General features: G+C 34.3%; 2 long non-coding RNA genes across 2 annotated transcripts in view; one reads left to right on the top strand and one right to left on the bottom strand.

The window, feature by feature from the left end:
- Window positions 1–22077, top strand: part of LOC123379911 — a 307334-nt gene that overhangs the window by 220375 nt on the left and 64882 nt on the right. The window lies entirely within an intron of this gene.
- On the bottom strand, window positions 6897–21237 carry LOC123379912. Its single transcript, XR_006584950.1, has 3 exons — window positions 21154–21237; window positions 9449–9552; window positions 6897–7539 (listed from the first exon to the last, which is right to left on the bottom strand). It is a non-coding gene; the product is annotated as an uncharacterized LOC123379912 (long non-coding RNA).

Below are 22077 nucleotides of genomic sequence, written 5' to 3'. Positions count from 1 at the left end.
TATTTTGTTTTTTTATAAGTCAATTTTACATTAAGTGCTTCTTTTATTTATTTATTTTTTAATGTTTATTTTTTGAGAGAGAGAGAGAGAGAGAGAGAGAGAGAGAGATTATGAGCGGAGGAGGGGCAGAGAGAGAGGGAGACAGAGGATCTGAAAAGGGCTCCTAGTTGTCAGTGCAGGGCCCAATGCTGGGTTCCAACTCATGATCCCTCAGATCATGACCTGAGCCAAAGTCAGAGGATTAAGTGACTGAGCCACCCAGGTGCCCCTAAAGTGTTTCTTTTAATTCTCACAGTAACCCAGTTACAAGGTAACTCTGTAATTACAGAGGAGGAAACTGCTGTTATAAATGGATACGTGACCAGCACCTAGGTGCCTGGGCACCTGGGTGGCTCAGTTGATTGAGTGTCAGACTCTTGATCTCAGCTCAGGCTTTGACCTCAGGGTCATTATTTCGAGATCCACTTTGGGCTACTAAGGGCAGAGAAATCCTCAAGTGCTTTGCATTATATCTGCCATTTGAGTTTATGTAAAACACTGCCATGTTTAATTGTTGTAACTACAGTGACTAAATTTATAGTACATTACTTCATATCACATATCTATCATCTATCTTTCTGAATTTTTGGAGATTCCATTGGAGGTCTTTTTTTTGTTTCCTTTTGCCTCTTCACTTAGGTTATAATATATTCAATATTATATATATGTGTATATATATATGTGTATATATATATGTATATATATATATCTTCTATATTAAATTAGAAAATATTTGACAGATCAACTTATAAACTAGTCATTTTTTTGACAAATTTTGGAATGACACATAATATTTTTTCTCCAAGTCATTAATGCATTTTTGTTTGTTTTTTTTTTGTTTTGTTGTGTGTGTGTGTGTGTGTGTGTGTGTGTGTGTGTGTGCGTGTGTGTTTGGTTTTTAAGTTTTTATTAAATTCCAGTTAGTCAAAATACAGTGTAATATTAGTGTCAGTATACAATAGAGTGATTCAACACTTCCATACATCACCCAGTGCTCATCACAAATGCACTCCTTAATTCTTATCATCTACTTAACTCATTCCTGTATCCATCCCCCCTCTGATAACTGTCAGTTTGTTCTCTACAGTTTTTTTAATTTAAATTTTAATTAGTTAATATACAGTGCAATATTGGTTTCAGAAGTAGAGTTTCAGTGATTCATCATTTACATAAAACACCCAGTGCTCATCACACCAAATGCCATCCTTAATATCCATCATCCATCGAGCCCATCTCCCACCTACCTCCCTCCATCAACCCTCAGTTTGTTCGCTATCCATAAGAGTCTTTTGTGGTTTGTTTCCCTTTCTTCTCTTCCCCCCTTTTCCCATGTGTTCATCTGTTTTGTTTCTTAAATTCCATGTATGAGTGAAATCATATGATATTTGTCTTTCTCTGATTGACTTATTTTGCTTAGCCTACTACATTCTAGATCTATCCACATCATTGCACATAGCAAGATTTCATTCTTTTTGATGGCTGGGTAATATTTCATTGTGTATGTATACATATATACATACACACACAGATACACACACATATGTGTGTGTGTATATAAATATATATGTATATTATAAATATATGTATATATAGATATACATATATATTTCATATGTATGTATGTATATATATATACATACATACATACATACATACATACATACATACATACCACCTCTTCTTTATCCATTCATCAGTCAGTGGACATTTGGGCTTTCTCCATAGTTTGGCTGTTGTTGATAATGCTGCTATAAACATTAAACACTAGGGTGCATGTACCCCTTTGAATCTGTATTTTTGTATCTTTGGGTACATGCCTAATAGTGCAATTGGTGGATAGTAGGGTAGTTCTGTTTAAATTTTTGGAGGAACCTCCGTACTGTTCTCTAGAGTGGCTACACCAGTTTGCAGTTCTGAGGTTCAAGAAGTACAAGAAGGTTCAGCAGTACAAGAAGTTTCCCCTTTCTCCACATCCTTGCCAACACCTGTTGTTTCTTGTGTTGTTAATTTTACCCATTCTTACAGGTGCGATGTATGAGTCCCGATGTGGGGCTCAAACTCAGGAACTGCGAGACCATGACCTAAGCCAAAATGAAGAGTTGGACGCTTAACTGACTTAGCCACCCAGGTGCCCCTGTGGTTTTGATTTGTATTTCCCTGATGATGATTAATGTTGAGCATACTTTCATATGTTTGTTAGCCACCAGATTTCTTCTTTGGTAGTGTCTATTCACACCTTCTGCCCATTTTTAAATGAGTCTTTTGTTCTTTGGGTTTTAATTTTGGTAAGTTCTTTATAGACTTTGGATGCTAACCCTTTATCAGATATGTTATTTGCAAATATCTTCTCCCATTCCTAGGCTGATTTTTAGTTTTGTTGATTGTTTCCTTAACTCTGCAGAAGCTTTTTATCTTGATGAAATCCCAGTAATTCATGTTTGTTTTCATTTCCCTTGCCTTTGGTAATGTGTCTAGTAAGAAGTTCCTCCCCCCAAGGTCAAAGAGGTTGCTGCCTGTGTTCTCCTCTAGGATTTGGATGGTTTCCTGTCTCACATTTATGTCTTTTATCCAGTTTGAATTTATTTGTGTGTATGGTTTTAGAAAATTGTTCAGTTTCATTCTTCTGCATGTCAACATCCAGTTTTCTCTGCACCATTTGTTGAAGAGACTGTTTTATTTTTCCATTTGATATTCTTTCCTGCTTTGTCAAAGATGAGTTGACCATATACTGGTGGGTCCATTTCTGGGTTTTTATTCAGTTCTATTGATCTATGTGTCTGTTTTTGTGCTAGTACTATACGGTTTTGATGACTACAGCTTTGTAGTATAGCTTGAAATCTGGAATTGTGATGCCTCCAGTTTTGTTTTTCTTTTTCAGGATTTCTTTGGCCATTCAGAGTCTTTGCTAGTGTCATAAAAATTTAGGATAGTTTGATCTATCTCTGCGATGAATGCTGGTGGTATTTGGATAGGCATTGTATTAAATTGGTACATTGATTTGGGTAGTATCAGCATTGTAACAATGTTTGTTCTTCCAGTCCATGAGCATGGAATGCTTTTCCATTTCTTTGTGTGCTCTTCAATTTCTTTCATAAGTCTTCTATAGTTTTCAGAGTACACATCTTTAACCTCTTCAATTAGATTTATTTTTAAGTATCTTATTGTTTTTGCTGCAATTGTAAATGGAATTGATTCTTTGATTTTTTTTCTGCTGCTTCATTATTGGTTTATAGAAATGCAACAAATTTCTGCACATTGACGTTATATCCTGTAAACTTTGTTTAATTCATGTATTAGTCTAGCAATTTTTTGGTGGAGCCTTTTGGGTCTTCTACATAAAGTATGTCATCTGCCAATAGTGAAAGTTTGACTTCACTAATATATTTTAAACTTGCAACTACATTTTCTAAAGATTAAAAATTAAAAATGGCCTTTTAAATTCTCAATTGTGGTAAAGATATGATAAATATTTTTGCCATGTAACAAGAGTAAAATAAGAAAACTTCATCATAATCATATGTGTTTGTACATTCATTTACAATGCTGAGTGACTCTTTATCATACCATAGACAACTTGATTCTTTATTTTTTTACCAGCTGAGTCAGGACATGGTATGGTAAAGTTATCCAAAAGCTTACAAAGAAACTAGTATAAACACCTACATGTTGTCAATATTATAGAAGTAAATACAATAAAAATTTTTTCACAATAATTTTTTTTAAATGAGAACCTGAGAACATTTTGGAATAGCCACATATATACAGGAAAGCTGTCTTAGGGAACTAAGACAAGAATCAACGTAAAAGAAAAGTATAACCAATTGTAGGCTATTTGAAGACCTAGCACCTTAATAGATTAGTGGTTTTATTTAAATTCAGAAATAGTAATCCAAAGAACCAGTGCTTTCTAATATTAATCTAACATGGGAAGGATATAAAGAGGAGGCATCTGGTATATTCAAATTCTGTATTACAGTAAGAGTCTGCTCAGTTCTGTGGGAAAAATGGTTCACTAGATTTAATCAGGGCTTGTTTGAAATACTTTGCAATATCATCCTTATTCCATGTATCTTGAAATACTCTGTTTATTAATTAGATCCCAAGTGACCGAATCCAAAAAAATACTTCCACAGACAGATAAAATAATTCTGGACACTGGGAGTGTACACATTTTATTATAAGTTAATAAATATGCATTTTGTGTTAATGAAATGAATAGCTACCATTTAATGATTGCCACAGGCCAAACCCCATACTATGTTTAAGCATCACCTTATTAGATCATCAAAACAAATCTATGAGGCCCAATTACTGAAGTGAAAAATGAGCCTGGAAGAAGTTTAGAAATTTACTTATGGTGATACAACTCTTATGTATCTAAGAGACAGAGGCTATTTGATCTTTATTATGTTAGGTTATTATAAGAAACCATGCAATGAAGCTCATTTCATACTTGTTTGAAGTAAAATGTTGAGAGGCATCTTTACAAATTGTAAAATATCATCTTTTAGGTGTTGTTAGAGAAATTTTTCCTGCTTCAGCCACACAGATTCTCTCTCTTAAATAAATTAAATTATTTGCTTTTCATTTATTGGACTTTGAATCATTAATCTTACTGTGTTTCAGAGCCATGTTTGTGAGATACATTTTTGTTAGTAAGTTTGAACTTGTCATTTTGGGTGAATGTGTTTGAAAACATTATATTATTTGTTTCCTATGATTGTTGGCCCAAATATATATTCATTATTGCCTTTCTAAGAAATTCTGTTTCACTGAATTAGGGGACATTCAGTCTACAGTCAAATTAGTCAGTGTGTCACCTAAATTGAGTCAGGTAAAGTGTAGCTGTCCAGCTATGCAATTCACACCTATCATTTAGGTCAGCTTGACCTATCATAAATTCTAACATCTATGTCTTATAACTAATTAGGAAGGATACTTGTGATACTGACATGCCACAGGCATTTCTAGGTTGTACTCTTCTTTATGGCCTACTCTGTTGTTGAAATAAATTATAATAAATAAATCCAAAACCCTGATATACTCAATGGCCATCTCTGAGTGAGGAGGTAATGGGTTAAATCCTATTCCTGCAAATTCATGTCCACCTGAGACCTCAGAATATGACCTTATTTGTAAATAGGGTCTTTGCAGATGTGCTTAAGTTAAGATGAGGGCATACTGGATTATGGTGGACCCTGAATCCAATGACCGATATCCTTATAAGAGTAGAAATGTAACTATCATAAAATTATCCATATTACATTCTACTTACAGGGTGATCTAGTGGGGAAGCCAAATCATAAGCAGAAAGTGCTTAATGAACATAAGCTGAGAACATGGGTGCTACAGAGATTAATAAAATAATTGATTGAATGAAAGTATGATGGGCAATCACATCCATTCTACAAAAGAAGATTCTTGTGAATTACAAATGAATGTTGGAAGATTTTTGAAGTTTTCTTTCTATGAATGATACTAGAACAGGGAACACTAACTTTTGAACTTTTGTCTCCATGACTTTTTTGTTCATTGCTTGTATATCTGACCAAACCTACCTTCTAAATAACATATTCTTTTTTTGAAATGCTAATATACTTAGCATGTAAAATTTCATTCTTAGAGGTCCGGAAATATTTTAACCTTGTAGATCTTCATGCTAGTCCATTATACTGTTTCTAACATTTAATACAATAGGGAAAATTATTCTCCTCATTTCTCAGGTTTTGAGGATGCTTTGTAATAATCTCAAAAGAATTGCAGTATACAAACCTTACAGAAATGTATATTATAATTGAAATTACAGAGAATCAAAAATTAGGTGACCTTAATTTCTGAATAAAATTAGCTCTAGGATCTCTATGATTCTGAAATAACAATAGCAATAGCGGTAATAGTCTTGTTTGTATTTTTTTCAAAGATCCAAAAATGATTTCCTGTTTACTTTTCCTTTTCAACTTGTTTAATGAGCAGTTCAGTCACATTGTTCACTAATGTTATGGAACCTTTAAAGCTGATCACTTTTCACTTTTGGAAATTTGCTATAATAATAAATAATACCAAATTTGGACTAGTGCACTTCCTACACTCACATTCAGAGGAAAGGAAAAGACTTTGAGTCAGGAGAATGATGACCTATTACTAACAAACAGTGATGTGCAGCTTTTATTTCTGCCATCAGAGAAGGCTGCAACTTCCTGCTAAATGGCTTTGTGTTCAATACTCATTTGCTGGGGTGAGCTGTGCTATAATTAGAGCTATCACTAAATCATTATCACATTAGACCACTTTCTAGTGCCCTATCCAAACCCTGTAGGGCAATTCCATCTCTCTTTTATTGGTGGAGAGCCACCATAATTCCTTGCAAGTCTGTACTTCTCAGTCTCCTACTTGAAAACACTCTAAAAAGTGCTCTCTGATAGAAGGAAAATTGGATACTTGAATGTGGGATGCTTCCTGATCAGGAAAGAGAACAAGAAAACCTTCAAAGGAACTTGAAGCAGCTTGGGCAGTCTCTCATTATTCAGTTAGGAGGGCATGTTTGAGGAAATAAGAAAGAAGGGAAGGTTGATTTTAAGTAATTTGGGGAAGAAAGTATAAGTAAAAGTTTTGAGTGTTTTAGAGTAGGAAAGGTTCAATACCTGCTGATTGAAAAGCTAAAAAAAAAAAAAAAAAGAAAAGAAAGAAAATGAAAAGAATTAGCTGCTCAGCAAAGTTTTGTTTCCAACAGTAAGAAAGAAAAGCAAACTATAGTACTAGATGGCTCAAGTTTACTTTTGCAACACCTCCCTCACTTACTACATATTTCCACAGTTACAATGTTCTCCTCTCATTTCATTCTGTAATCTGTCCTGCCTCATTTATACCTTTATCCCCAAACTTCTATCTTAAAATTGACTTCACTCTTCGAAGTATCAGAAATAAGAATACAGTTACCAGAGTAACTCAAGTCAGGGGCTCAGTTTCCATAAATATAAAAATAATATGAGGTATTTAAAGTGGCATAATATTGTATAAATAAAATTGTATGTGAATGAAAAAAAAGGTATCTTGAAACCCAGTACCCCCACTGAATAGCTCCTGTGATTGTCAGTTTTCTTATCTGTAAATTAAAGATGTTAATATTAGCCCTTTCTGCTTCACAGGAGTGCTATAAGGCACAAATGATCAAGGTAAAATAAGCCTTTTAAAATTCAAAATTAATATGTAAATATGAGGTACTCTGTTGATAAGGAGGACAGTACAATTATATCTACTACTGCAACGAACATTTTTAAAAGGATATAAAACATAGAGATATTGATTATCATAGACTATGTTTTATGTACAACATATTTTAGTTAAACGTTTTCAGCGTGTTTTCACCTTTATAATGTAGAGTTCACCTCTGTGTTAAGTCCCGCTGACATTTTCAGTATTTCACCATAGGAAACAGCAGCAGCCTTGCTGAATGGTCGCTATCCTTTGTGTACAGATGTTGACTCATCTGGAGTGAATGCACTATAAGGAGAGAATTGGGATTTTAATTTACTAAGCAGGGAGGCAAATTATGTAATTAGCTGATAAGCAGTTAAGCAGAAAAGTAACAGAAGTAATCTTGTAGGGAATCACATAAGACTTATAAATATTTCTGTGACACAGTTTCTGAGGTTAAGAAATCTATACTCTGCACAGACTTACTGAATTAAATTTCATGAAAAATGAAGAACACTAGTACCTAAAGTTTTCCATTGGTTTTTGAGATTTTATCTTTACTTTTTACAACCCACTTTTTTTTTCTTTAACAGTTTATCTTCTTTCTATATGGCCATTTGTTTTGGAGGAAAAACCAGAAATTTCTCTCATCAAACACTTATTATAAAAAACTAAAAGCATCTCTTCATAGTCCAGAATTTGCAGGAAGATGAAAGATCATTTTATGAGAGTTCTACAATAAATTAAGAGGAAGCTAGCATAAGTTATGGGGTATCATCCCTTGAAGAATGTGGCCCCAGTCTTGGTTGTAGGTAACATGGCCCATGTGTAGGAAGGCATTGTAGGTAACATGACCATGTGTGGCTTGAATTATTGTATTTAGTATTTGCATAGGCTGGAGTGTTTAGTGTTAATATTCAGGGAGATGTAGAAAATTATTGTTCCAGTAAGATTACACATGGTGAAATATTATTGTAAATTCACGCTATATCCGCTTTTAAAAATCAACGTGCTTACTTTTAGAATGTCCAGCATTTTAATATTCTGATTATATTTGAATTATTTTTTATTATATTTGAAAAATCCAGGGTGGGTCTTCGTGTTTCCTTTTAAATGAAGCTTGGCGTTGTTGGTTTTTAAACCTCATCATTCCACGTGAAATGCATCATCATTAATGACTATGTACAGTATAAAGGAATAGTCCAATTTAGGAATAGGAATAGTTCAATTTAGATATTGAAAAGAAGAACTTGTAACTAAGAACTCACATCAGCGATTCCTGGAGAATCACTGAAGACTCTGCAAAGACTTTGAGGGAAACACCTGCATTCATTCTGATGTTATTTTTATTTAGTTCTTCCTTACTCCCAGAGATCAGAAAATGATGAGAAACACAATTGCTTTGGAGCTCAGTGTCACAGAATTCTGACCCTGAAAAGTAAGGTCTCAAGCATTATTTAGGACAATTGATATTGTCTAAATGGATGACATTCCGTTAGTGTGAGAAACTCATGATGGCGATTAATTTTGATTTTATACAGCAGATGTTTGCTCAGTGCCAAATAAACCTGTTCAATTTACCCCATGTCTTAATGTACCCTATCTATTATTTACATGTGAGCACATGCACCACTGAGAAAAGGAATAGCAAGGGCATGGCAGGGGTATATCAAGACATCTGGTGAGGTGATTGCTTACAAAATCAAAATTCTTGGCTGCAGCTCAAGATTGAAAATAATTTAGAAACAAGACCTTCTCTGTGTCTTCCTCTGTCTTCATTGCCTTGCATTTAAGACTTTATACTTTAAGCTGTCTGGTTATCAGTGGAGGTATAGTATATTTTTTATCAAACACATTAGGAGAATGTGGGACAATAAAATTAATATTTATTTTGTTGTTCTAAATATTATCATTGTGATAAACATGCATAACTCACCAAATACTTGGTGGCATTTATACATAAGGTAAATTCTTCATTAATTTGAGAAGACATTCGGTTTCCAACTGTTTAGTGCAAATAGTTTTGTGGGTTCTCTTCTACGTGGGTGGTGATTATAATATGGGTATGACCTAGTTCAATTGAGCAATGGAATCAAGAGCTTACACATCAGACACCATAGATAAGTAGGTGGAAATATCAGAGAGATGATTTTCTTAAAACAAAAAATCCTTGAGGGAATTATAAAACAAGGTAACAAAAAGGTAAAATGCTGACCTTAATTATTTCTAATTTCTTTCTCCCAGCTGCTAGCTATTTCTTCCACCTGGTATTCCGCCTCAGAATTCCTTCAAGTCCAGGCCAAAATTATTTTTTTTACCCTAGTCAAAACAGAAGTACAAACAGATAAAAGACCCATTAAGCATAACTGCTAATAACATTTATGGAGCCTATTATATAGAGAATCTTATGCTCAGTACCCTGATGGATACAAAGACACCGGCCCTATCTCTTAAAGGATGCAAACATGGGAGAACTCAAGTATGATATAGACAATGCTATATGCAAAACAGAAGTTGTTGTCATCAAGAAAGGAGCTGTTCTTTTGATACTAGACAATAGAGATTTGAAGAAAAGGAATGTGCAACATTTAAAAATTTGGGTGGGAGAAAGGAATCAATAGGGCTTACATATCAAGTACTGCTTGGAGAAAGCAAGTCCTAGTTTAATGGGCATGGCGCTGCATTAAACTCAGCCTGCACACATCCGAGGAATTGGTTTATACAGAAAATGTAAGTGCATCGGCTAAAGATAGGTGGAACAGAAATGAAGAAAGACAAAACAAAACAAAACTACAAGTCTATCTAAATTCTACTGGTTAAAAAATTTGTCCAAGATTAATTCTGTCATTAGAATAGAAGCCTTATTTAATTTAATCTTCCCTTTAGATTATTGCTGTTTTGAATTATGATTTACCAAAGTAGTCAACCCTGATAGCAAAATTTAGGAGAAAATTGTACATTTTTCTTTAAGTTGTTGAGGGTCACTATATTCTCCAGTCACTTACTTTTCTCACAAAGCGTTAAATCCTGCAATAGGTTTTCAGGAGAATTTTACCTGTATATCATAACTCTCTAATGTATAAAACATAGACATACAGCTTTAATTTATGGGATTAAAAATGCTTTGTTATTAAGAGAGTTAAGACTGTACCCTAACTTTCAATTTGTTTTGAGTCAACCAGAAACATTTAATTCAATCAGAAGATGTGAATATTACATCATCTCCGAACAAAGTTTTATTAGCTTATCCAGAATGGGAATGCAATGCAATATATCTTAATTTAGACTAGCCTTTCTAACAGCATGACAATCCTTTAATATATGGTATTTTGAATATTATAAGTTATAAATTAATATTTTGTTTGTGGGGGGGTTGTGATTATTCATTTCACTGAAAATTTATCGTGCAAGCAGTTTTGAGCATAGACCAGTTTTGACTGTGACGTACAGATTTGTAATACTTGTTTCAACATGATATAGGTTTAAAAATCCTTTTTTATTTTATTATTATTTTTATTTTTCATTTTACCAAAGTGCCTGCTAATGGCAATTTTGAATCTAGCAGAAGTGAATCAGTTTAGCACTGCTGAGGCATTTCATGTTCTGTGTTGTGATTTTTTTTTTTTTTATCTCCTACAATGGTAAGAGCTTCAGTACATATTTAGTCTGGCAGGAGTGACTACAGAAAGGTACTCCTAGTGAGACTGATGATGACCTATACTATCAGTGGTATTTCCATTGAAATTCAGAGCATGGACAGGAGCATCCACATACATATCTTTCCTTATACAGCGACTGTCATCCTATTATTTTTCAAAAGCTGGTTTTGCTGCTTCTCTCTTATTCTTCATAAAAATAATGACCAAAAATTGTTTTGTTTTTTCCTGTGCTGTTTAATTCAAAATTTTGGATTTTTCATCATGAATATTTAAATATTTTATTTGAAAAATGACTATACTGAATACTGTTGGTTTCTGGTTCTACATGTGAAAAGCTTGGAAGCTGTCATTCCAATGAGAAAAAAGCTGAACAGACTCAAAAATCAACAACTTTTTAGGATCTATAGAGAGACAAGGATTCAAGACCCTGCCATTGGAGAGAAAGTCATAAAAATACAGGGATTTGTGATTTACTGGAGTGATGACTCACTAGCAGAAATCTCTGCGGAAACCAGTGCCAGATGGGTTAGGAAAACCAGAACTATAATTGATGAATTACTTGAGGGTCAATGTGGACAAGTCTGAAAGTTAAAAACACCAGTCTCAGAGGAGCCCCACAATTTTATGAGGTTTACCTCTAAGAGCTCTACTATATATACTGTTCTTGCAGTATATATCTGAGAAAATCCTTTGATGCCCAGGCAGATGAAAGGGAAAAGGACCATTTTGAAATACTCTAGAGTACCCTGTTCTTAATAAGGCCCACCCTTAGGGGAAACTAGTTAGGTAGAGCCTGTCTTACTGAGATATTATCCCATGTAAGGGGGAATCAGAAATTGAGAAATTTTTGTGAAGTTCACAGTCCAGAGGCATAAGCTCCCTAAAAGTATAAGACCTAATCCTAAGATCATAAGATGCTTCTCCTCCAACATCTTATCACATTACTAAAAGGCAATTTACAGCAGTTTTTTTTTTAACCTGGTACCTTGTGTCCAGGTATCAAGAAAAAAATTACAAGGCATACCAAAATGCAGAAACACAATTTTAGGAGACAGAGCAAGCATCAGAACCAGACATGGCAAGGATATTTGTCAGACCAGGAATTTAAAACAACTATGATTAATATGCTAAGTGCTCTAATGGATAAAGTTAGACAGCTTGCAAGAGCAGATGGGCGATGTAAGCAGAGAATAAAAATTTTAAGAAAGAACCAGAGAGAAATGCTAGAGCTAAAAATCTCTGCAATAGAAATGAAGACTGCCTTTGATGAGTTCATTAGTAGATTGGACACAACTAAGGAAATAATATCTGAGCTTGAGGATATCTCATTAGAAATCTCCAAAACTGGAAAGCAAATAAAACAAATAGTGAAGGGGCAAAAAATAGAATAGGATATCCAAAGACTGTGGCAAAACTACAAAAGATATGACACGTGTGGAATAGGAGTATCAGAAGGTAAATGACAGAAAGCACAGGAGAAATATATGTATTTTTAAGTAATGACTGTGAAATTCCCTAAATTAATCTTAGAAACAAACCACAGATCCAGGAAGCTCAGAGGATACCAAGAGGGTAAACACCAAAAATACCAAACCTAGGCATATCACTTTCAAATAACAGAAAATCAAAGAAGGAGAAAAAAATCCTGACAAAAGCCAGTGGGGGGTGAGGGGGAACACCTACTTAAAGAGAAATAAATACAAGAGTTGCAACTTAGTTCCCCTCAGAAACCATGTAAGCAGGAAATGAGTAGAGTGTATATTCAAAGTGTTAATAGAAAAGCAAATAAACCTAGAATTCTGCACTCTGGAAATTTTTCCATTAAAAATGAAGGGAGTGTGGGGGGCGCCTGGGTGGCTCAGTCGGTTAAGCGTCCGACTTCAGCTCAAGTCACGATCTTGCGGTCCATGAGTTCGAGCCCCGCGTCGGGCTCTGGGCTGATGGCTCAGAGCCTGGAGCCTGCTTCCTATTCTGTGTCTCCCTCTCTCTCTGCCCCTCCCCCGTTCATGCTCTGTCTCTCTCTGTCTCAAAAATAAATAAACGTTTAAAAAAATTAAAAAAAAAATGAAGGAAGTGTATGGGGCGCCTGGGTGGCTCAGTCAATTAAGCATCCAACTCTGGCTCAGGTCATGATCTCGCAGTTTTTGAGTTCAAGCCCTTCATCGGACTCTATGCTGACAGCTCAGAGCCTGCAGCCTGTTTTGAATTCTGTGTATCCCTCTCTGTCTGCCCCTCCCCTACTCATAACTCTGTCTCTCAAAAATAAATACATGTTTAAAAAAATGAAGGCAGTGTAAATACTTTTCAGATAAACATAAATCAAAGGAATTTTTGCCAGTAGACATGCTTTTGTAAGAAATATTACAGTCTTTTAGAGAGAAGGAAAGTAATATAGGCAAAAATCTCAGGTCTGCATAAAGTAAGAAAAAGCATTAAAGAAGGAATAAGTGAAAGTAAAATAAAAACTTTTCTTTTTCTGGCACATGCATAAGCATATATAATCAAATACATTATTGCTATTATTATATGCTTATGTATGCTTATATATAAGTGAAAGGAATGGAGCAAGGATGCAAGAATAGCAGTTAAGATTATTTTGTTATTTTAAAGTGTTTATACTACCCCCTTGAAGCGATATAGTGTTATTTGAATGTGAACTTGTATTATTTGAAAATGTATATTGCAGGGGCGCCTGGGTGGCTCAGTTGGTTGAGCATCCCACTTCGGCTCAGGTCACGATCTCACGGTTGGTGGGTTCAAGCCCTGCATCGGGCTCTGTGCTGACAGCTCAGAGCCTGGAGCCTGTTTCAGATTCTTTGTCTCCCTCTCTCTCTGCCTTTCCCCTGTTCATGCTCTGTCTCTGTCTCAAAAGTAAATAAACATTAAAAAAAAAAAGAAAATGTATATTGCAAACTCTAAGGCAACTGCTACACAAAGTAGAATAAAGTAACTAATATGTGAAGAAAGGGAGAAAATTATATAAAATGCTTGATTAAAACCTCACAAGGCAGAAAAAAAAGTAGAAGGGAAAAATAGGAACAAAGAAAAGAAGGAACAAATAGAAAATAATAATAAATATGATATAGAGTAATACAAATATATCAATAATTGCTTTGAATATCAATGACCTAAATGCATAAATTAAAAGACAGAAATAGAGTGGTTCCAAAAACAATACTCAGCTATATTTTGTCTATAAGAAATTTACTTTAAATAAAAAGACACATGCAGAGTGAAATTAAATAGATGGAAAAAAATGTGCCATGCTAAAACCAATCAAAAGAAAGCAGAAGTAGCTGTATTAATTTCAGACAATGCAGACTTCAAAGCAATGAAAGTTATCAGGGATATTACATAATAATATAGGAGTCAATTCTTTAAAAAACAAGTAATCATCCTTAATGTGTATGTGCCCACCAACAAAGTGTTAATCTACATGAGTCAAAACTGGTAGAACTACAAAGAATGAATTCACTATCATACTTCAATACTCCTCTATCAGAAATGAACAAATTCAGCAGGCAGAAAATCAGTGGTGACACAGATGAACTCAAAAACACCATGAATCAACTAGATACAATGTACATCTATAGACTACTTTATCCAACAAGAATAAAATACACATTCTCAAGCTCACATGGAATATTCACCAAGATATACAACATATCGGGCCACAAAACACATCTTAACAAATTTAAAAAAATAGAAATCATAAAATGTGTTTTTATTTATTTGTTTTTATTTAAATTCCAATTAGTTAACATACAGTGTAATATTAGTTTCAGGTGTACAATATAGTGAGTCAGCACTTCCATACAGCACCCAGTGCTCATCACAAGTGCACACCTTAATCTCCATCACTTATTTAACCCATCTTCTCACCCACCTCCCCACTGGTAACCATCAGTTTGTTCCTTATAGTTAAGAGTCTGTGTGTGGGTTTGTCTTTCTCTGTCTTCTTTTCCTCTTTGCTTTTTTTCCTGAAATTCCTCATATAAGTAAAATTCACAGTGGAATGAAACTAGAAATTAGTGGCAGAAAGATAACTGGAAAAATCCCTAAATATATGGAGATTCAACAACATATTTGTAAATAACACATGATTCAAAGAAGAAATTTTAAGAGAAATTAAAGAAATAGTTTGAATGAATTGAAAATAAAAGCACAAATTACCAAAATTTGTGGGATGCAGCGAAAGGAGTGCTTAGAGGAAAATATATGGCATTGCATGCATATATTAGAAAAGAAAAAAGATCTAAAATTAATAATCTTAAATTCCCAATTTAGGAAACTAGAAAAAGAAGAGTAAATTAAGTCCAAAGTAAATAGAAGAAAAGAAACAATAAGAATTAGAGCAGAAATTAATGCAACTGAAAATAGGAAATTGATAAGAAATTCAACAAAACCAACGGCTGGGTTTTCGAAACCATCAATAAAAATGGTACATGTCTAGCCAGGCTAAGAAAAAAAGAGAGAAGACACAAATTATTAACATAAATGAAAGAAAGGACATCATTATACCCCACAGACATTAAATCGATAAGAAAAACATACTTTGGGGGCATCTGGGTGGCTCAGTCAGATAAGCGTTGGTTCTTGGTTTTGGGTTTGGTCATGATCTCAGAGTTCAGGAGTTCGAGCCCACATCAGGCTCTGTTCAGAGCCTGCTTGGGATTCTTTCTCCTTCCCTCTGTTCCTGCGCCTCCCCTGCTTGTTCTCTCTCTCTCTCTCTCTCTCTCTCTCTCTCTCTCTCTCTCTCTCAAAATAAATAAAAAAACTTAAAAAAAAAACATATTCTGAACCACTCTCTGCCCACAAATTTAATGACCTGGATGAAATGAGCCAATTCCATTGTCATAAGGAATTAATAGATGATCTGAATCACTCTATAGCTATTAAAGAAATTGAAATAATAATTAACTTCCCTAAACATAAAGTACCAGACCCAGATGGGTTCACCCAAATGGGTGAATTCTTTGAAACATTTAAGGAAGAAATGAAACAAGTTCTCTTTTACGATCCCTTTCAGAGGATCAAAGTAGAATAATTTCTTATTCTATGAGGCCAGCATTACTGTAATACCAAAACCAGACATTACTAGAAAAGAAACTGCAGACCAATTTCTTTCATGATAATAGATGCAAAAGTCCTCAACAAAAAATTAGCAAATTGATTCCAACAAAGTTTAAAAGGAATTATATGCCATTACCAAATGTGATCTATCTCAAATATGCAAGGCTGGTTCAACATTTATAAATCAATTAAAGTAATCCATCACATCAACAGGTTAGAATGGAAAAATTACATGATCACTCAGTAGATGCAGAAAGCACATTTGGCAAAATCCAACACACCTTCATGACAAAAACTCTCAGTAAACTCGGAATGGGGGACACTTTCTTTACTTGGTAAAGAATATTTATAAAAACCTACAGGTATGGTTCCCTCTCTCTTCCCCACATCTGTATGTTCATCGGTTTTCTTTCTCAAATTCCACATATGATTGAAATCATATGATATTTGTCTTTCTCTGACTGATGTAGGGTAATGGGGTTTAAAGAGGGCACTGGTTATGATGAGCACTGGGTGTTGTATGTAAGTGATAAATGACCGAATTCTACTCTTGAAACCAATATTGTACTGTATGTTAACCAACTAGAATTTAAATAAAAATTTGAAAATAAAGAAATCCCTACAGGTAACATCATACTTAATGGTGAGAAACCTGAAGACTTCCACTATGAAAAGGATACCTTCATGACATGACAAGAATACCCTCTCTCCACCACTCCTTTCAACATCTTGTTTTGATTCTATCAAGTACTATTTTTTTATTAAAATTAATAAATTAAAAATTTATTAAATAATTTTGTAACAATAACATTATATTTCCCTTTCATAACTGAAATGTGTATATTTACACTGTTAAGAAATGCTTACGCAAAATCTGAAGACACACTTTCTTAGCGTAGCTTTAGTCATCCTTTATGCAGTCATGTGTACAGCCATTTAGGAGGGCCTGGGGGCTTACTCGGCATCCCTATGACATCTACAACCCTATTATGAAAAATACAGGAGGAATACAAGTAGCTGTCTTCTAGTTCTGATGAGAAGAGCAAGAGAATTGTGACACAAAGTTCAGTATTTCAAGGGCCTTTCCCCCATATCTTTTATTTTATTTTTTTTAAATTTATATCCAAATTAGTTAGCATATAGTGCAACAATGATTTCAGGAGTAGGTTCCTTAATGCCCCTTACCCATTTAGCCCATCCACCCCTCCCACAACCCCTCCCGTAACCCTCAGTTTGTTCTCCGTATTTATGAGTCTCTTCTGTTTTGTCCCCCTCCCTGTTTTTATATTATTTTTGTTTCCTTTCCCTTATGTTCATCTGTTTTGTCTCTTAAAGTCCTGATATGAGTGAATTCATATGATTTTTGTCTTTCTCTGACTGACTAATTTCACTTAGCATAATACCCTCCAGCTCCATCCACGTAGTTGCGAATGGCAAGATTTCATTCTTTTTGATTGCCGAGAAATACTCCATTATATATATATATATGTGTGTGTGTGTGTATATATATATATATATATATATACCACATCTTCCTTATCAATTCATCCTTCGATGGACATTTGGGCTCTCCCCATATCTTTCTTAAATACAGGTCTATTTGCTTGTCCTTATTTTTTTTTAAAAAACCTCACTTTATAACAAGGAATTCATTTTAATCTAAAGTGTGTAATAAAAAATGTTTAATGAAAATGTTTATGTTCAAATCTATGTTTTACTTCACCTGTAAGTCAGAATAAGGTAGCAGTTTCTTTGACTTTGCTTCTACTCTAGGTTTAAAGTTATGAAATATTTGTTTATTATGCAGAGATTTTATTTCAAAAACTATTTTTATGAAATATTATAAATTTGTGCAAATAGGAACTTCCTTCTCCTAAAACTGATAAGTGTTGATGACTTAAAAATCAGACAAGAAATGAAAAGAAAAATCTGGAAATCGGAAAAAAAATCCTAATTGTGTTGTTTTCAATCTGAAATGTGAAAATATTTTTATAACACTGATGAAATAAACAACTTATGTGTATAAAGAACAAAATAAAACATTTCTATAATACAGTATTCAATATGAGCAATTTTAGTTGCATGATAAATTTATCTATTCTAATGTACATAAATTTGGGGTATTTATTATCAATTTTACATTATTAGAAACAATATTAAATAAACATCCTTTCCATATATCTTTGCATACTTCTCTGATGACCTCTTTAAGATAAATTTATGTAATAATTAAAAAATAGTAAAGGACATAAGCTATTTAAATATTTATTTATTTTGAGAGAGAAAGAGCATGCTCGAGCACGTGTGCAAGTGGTGGAGGAGCAAAGAGTGAAGGAGAGAGAGAGATCCCAAGCAAGCTTCTTGTCAGTGTAGAGCCTGATGCAGAACTTGATCTCACAAACCGTGAGATCATGTGCTGAGTCGAAATCAAGAGCTGGATGCTCAACTGATTGAAACATCCAGTCTCCTCAAGGCATATACTATTTAAAAATTAGCATATTACCCATTGCCACCTGGAAGTTTATACCTAATTACACTCATATCAATTATATGTTCGAATGTGTTCAAAAAAATATTATTTTAAAGTATATTCTATATGTAAACTGGTATGTGTCAAAATGGTTGCATTTTGGATTTATTTGATTGCTAAGAAGATAGAATAATTTTCTTTTACTTATTTCCCATTTCCCTTTTTCAATTGCCAGTTGTCTGTAAGAGTACCTAAAATATTGAAGATATTTGTCCATTATGTTTTATTTATATTGCAAAAATATTTTTTATTTTATTATTTAATTTTTTCCACCTTTATTGAGATTCAATTTGAATATAACATTGTGTAGGTTTAATGTAATGTATGTAATAAATGTAGTGATTTCATTCACATATATATTGCAGAATGGTTACCACAATAAGGTCAGTTAACACATGTTTTACCCCATATAATTACCCCATTTTGTTATGGTGAGAATATTAAAGCTCTCATAGCAACTTTCAAGTACATGATACAGTATTGTTAACTGTTGTTGCCATGCTGTACATTATACATCTGGAAGTTACTCATAACTGAAAGTTTGTATACTTTGGCCAACATCTCCCTTTTTTCACACTTCTCAACCCCTGACATTATTCTTCCTGTTTCTATGACTTTGATGTTTTTAGATTCCACATATAAGTGAGATCATACAGTATTTGTCATCTGTGTCTAGCTTATTTTACATAGCATAATACCCTCAAAGACTATCCATGTTGTTGCAAATGGTAGAATTTCCATATTTTTCACTGAATAATACTCCACTGTGTGCGTGGGCATGTGTGTGTATGTCTCATAACTTTTTAGTTGAAAGACTGTCAGCATGTATAGGGCAGGAGAGACTGAGGTACATAGTATTTATGGAATACTGGAAGTATTTATGGAATATGGAAGGCTGGAAACTGGCATACCTCTTCTAAATCTTTATTTTGGAGAGTTTGCTAGACAGTGGGGAAGTTTTTCATTTGCCTTATGTCCTGGTGTAGATAGTTCTTAGGTAGATTTAGTGTCTCTGAATTTCAGAGATAGGCCTTTGTCAGTGATCTGCCCCATTTGCAGTGTTGGGATATCACTAATTATCTGGGTTCCAGGCAGTTTACTGCCTCTACCCCAGGGATTATTGTTTCCCATACCCCTCTACTTCATTTTTACCTTCCATCAACAACAGTGGTTCTTGATTTGTGCACAGGAAGAGCCCCACTCCCAGGGGGTTAAGAGTTTTCTTTTTTTTTCTCTTTTCCTTTCTTTCTCCTTTCCTTTCTCTTTTCCTTTCCTTTCTCTTTTCCTTCCTTCCTTCCTTCCTTCCTTCCTTCCTTCCTTCCTTCCTTCCTTCCTTCCTTCCTTCTTCCCTCTTTCTCTTTTTTTCCTTAAAGGAAAATGTTTGAGCAGAGTTTCTGTCTTTTCCACACAAGCAGCACTTTGCTCTTCCAGACCTATACCACTGAGAGACACTGTCTGATTTTGCACCCTACCTTCCATATTTCTTATGAGTACTTTGGGAAAGTCCATGAAGTAGAATGAGTGGTGCAAACCCCACTTGTGTCTATGGCTCCCTGAAGTTCTGCACTAGCATGAAAGACAATATTTAGCTGTTAGCAATTAATAAACATTTCATCTAATTCTTATTCATTTGTACTGCAGCCCAGTCTGTTCTGTTGTCACAATTGTGCCAGTTTTCTCCTCTAAGCAAAGGCAGGTACCTCCAAGGCCATTTGGGTGTCCTGCAACCTTAGCTCTCTGATGAGTTCAAGACAAATTTTGATTTTGAGATTGCCTGGCTTTTACTGGTTGTTAGATTTGAAGACTTTTTTTTTTTTTTGCTTTCTACAGCTAAGAGTAGATGAGAAGTAACCTTTTAGATATATTTTAATGTCCTTAATTGCAGTTTCCAGATGGCATACATTTGTCATTTGAACTTTGGAGGAACATTTGGAGGCTTAAGTGTCTCTTCAGGACACCAAGAAAGAATTGACATTTATTTAAGGAAGCCGACATCATGAAATCATTCCCAAGGATAATTTTGGTTTGCTTTTACACTCAACCTGAAAAATGGTCTTCAAGTCTATACAGCTTGCCTCTTAGGTAGGCTTAAAATCTCTTGAAATATGAGCCAATGTTTAATTGAACTTTCTCTAATGCCAACATCTAGAAAAAAGTTCTAATTGGAAATTATAGCATGTTGTAGTAGGAAACAAACAAATATTGCTATTTGAGTCCCAATTTTACCAGTTATTAGAAGGCCAGTGTCCTAACTTTTCTCATCCTCAGCAAATATAGGTAACGATTTCTATTTCTAGAGGTGTAGAACGGATGACAATTGAACATATGCCCAAGCATATGTGCTATAAAATAGTATTTTTCTGACATAAGATATTTAGAAAAGTTTACTCACAAATCTATTTGGGAAGCAAAAAGGTAAAAAGTGAAACAACATTGGTAGGTGAGTCTTTTATTACTAAACAGTTCAATTATATCACTAGTTAATATCTTCTTGATGTTGAATATTTCAACATCAATAAAACAATATTTCTGGTGTGATCACTTTTTCAGGCATAAAGAAAACTTTTCAGTTATAAAACTGGTATCTTAGATAAACTTTCTAATCTATTCTCGTATTTTGGAAATAAAAATAATTCAAAATATAAAATGTTAATTTACCTTCTTTATGCCAGGCACCATTATAAGTATATTTCAGGGACTTGAAAGGAAACATGGGCACCTGACCTTCAATGTTGGAACTGTAAACGTAAGTGAGAACAGAGTTAAAGGAACCACTGAGTGAAGGTTGAACTACTCAGAAACTTTTAAAAATGGGTACACCTTAATACTCATTTGGTCTGAAGAAGCAAAAAGAAAAAGCAATAAACTGTATCTGCTGAGAGTTTGAGTCTTAAAACAGCAGCCATGAAACAGAAGCTCTGGTGTTAGATGGAAGACTGGGTCTGATGCCAAACTACAGGCCCTGGTTACCCCAAGAATATAAACACACCGCCTGTTTCTCCACTCATGCTTTAATCTCCTCTGAGAGAATTCCATTGGGTCAAAGCAAAGGGAAGAAAAGGTCCACAGACTACAGACAAAAAAGTCAGTGGAAGTCACGTAGTACAAAACAGGGCAGAAAAGGACCAAGAGTGGATCTGGAGAGGTAAATAAAAAATATCTAGCTCATTATGTTTATTAGTTACTATTTCTTGTTCCACGTTACCTGTTCAATATGCAATGCTAATCATCTATGAACTATCTTCTGTCTACTAAACTTAGGAACAGATTATCTCATCTGTATTGAACACTCATCTCAGTAACTAATGAATGGCTTTAATTCTCCAGAGTTTCATCCGAAACATTCTTAGTGTATTCTAAGTTTAAGGTTAATGAAGATTCTAAGAACACCTGCAGTTCCAACTGGTAACCATACAGCAGTCTATTCTCCCACTCCCACCCCAGTTCATCTGTGGAGGATGCTGGATCACTTATTTGGTGATCCAAATAAGACTTGGCAAATGTCTCTCTCTCTCTCTCTCTCTCTCTGTACATCCCATGATGTAGACCTGTAGGATAGTAATGCAGAAAAAAGAACTGTTT

Source organism: Felis catus, chromosome C2, assembly GCF_018350175.1.
Source record: "Felis catus isolate Fca126 chromosome C2, F.catus_Fca126_mat1.0, whole genome shotgun sequence".
NCBI classification, from domain to species: Eukaryota; Metazoa; Chordata; class Mammalia; order Carnivora; family Felidae; genus Felis; species Felis catus.
Note: the sequence above shows the minus strand (reverse complement) of the source record. Positions and strands in the feature narration are given on the sequence as shown.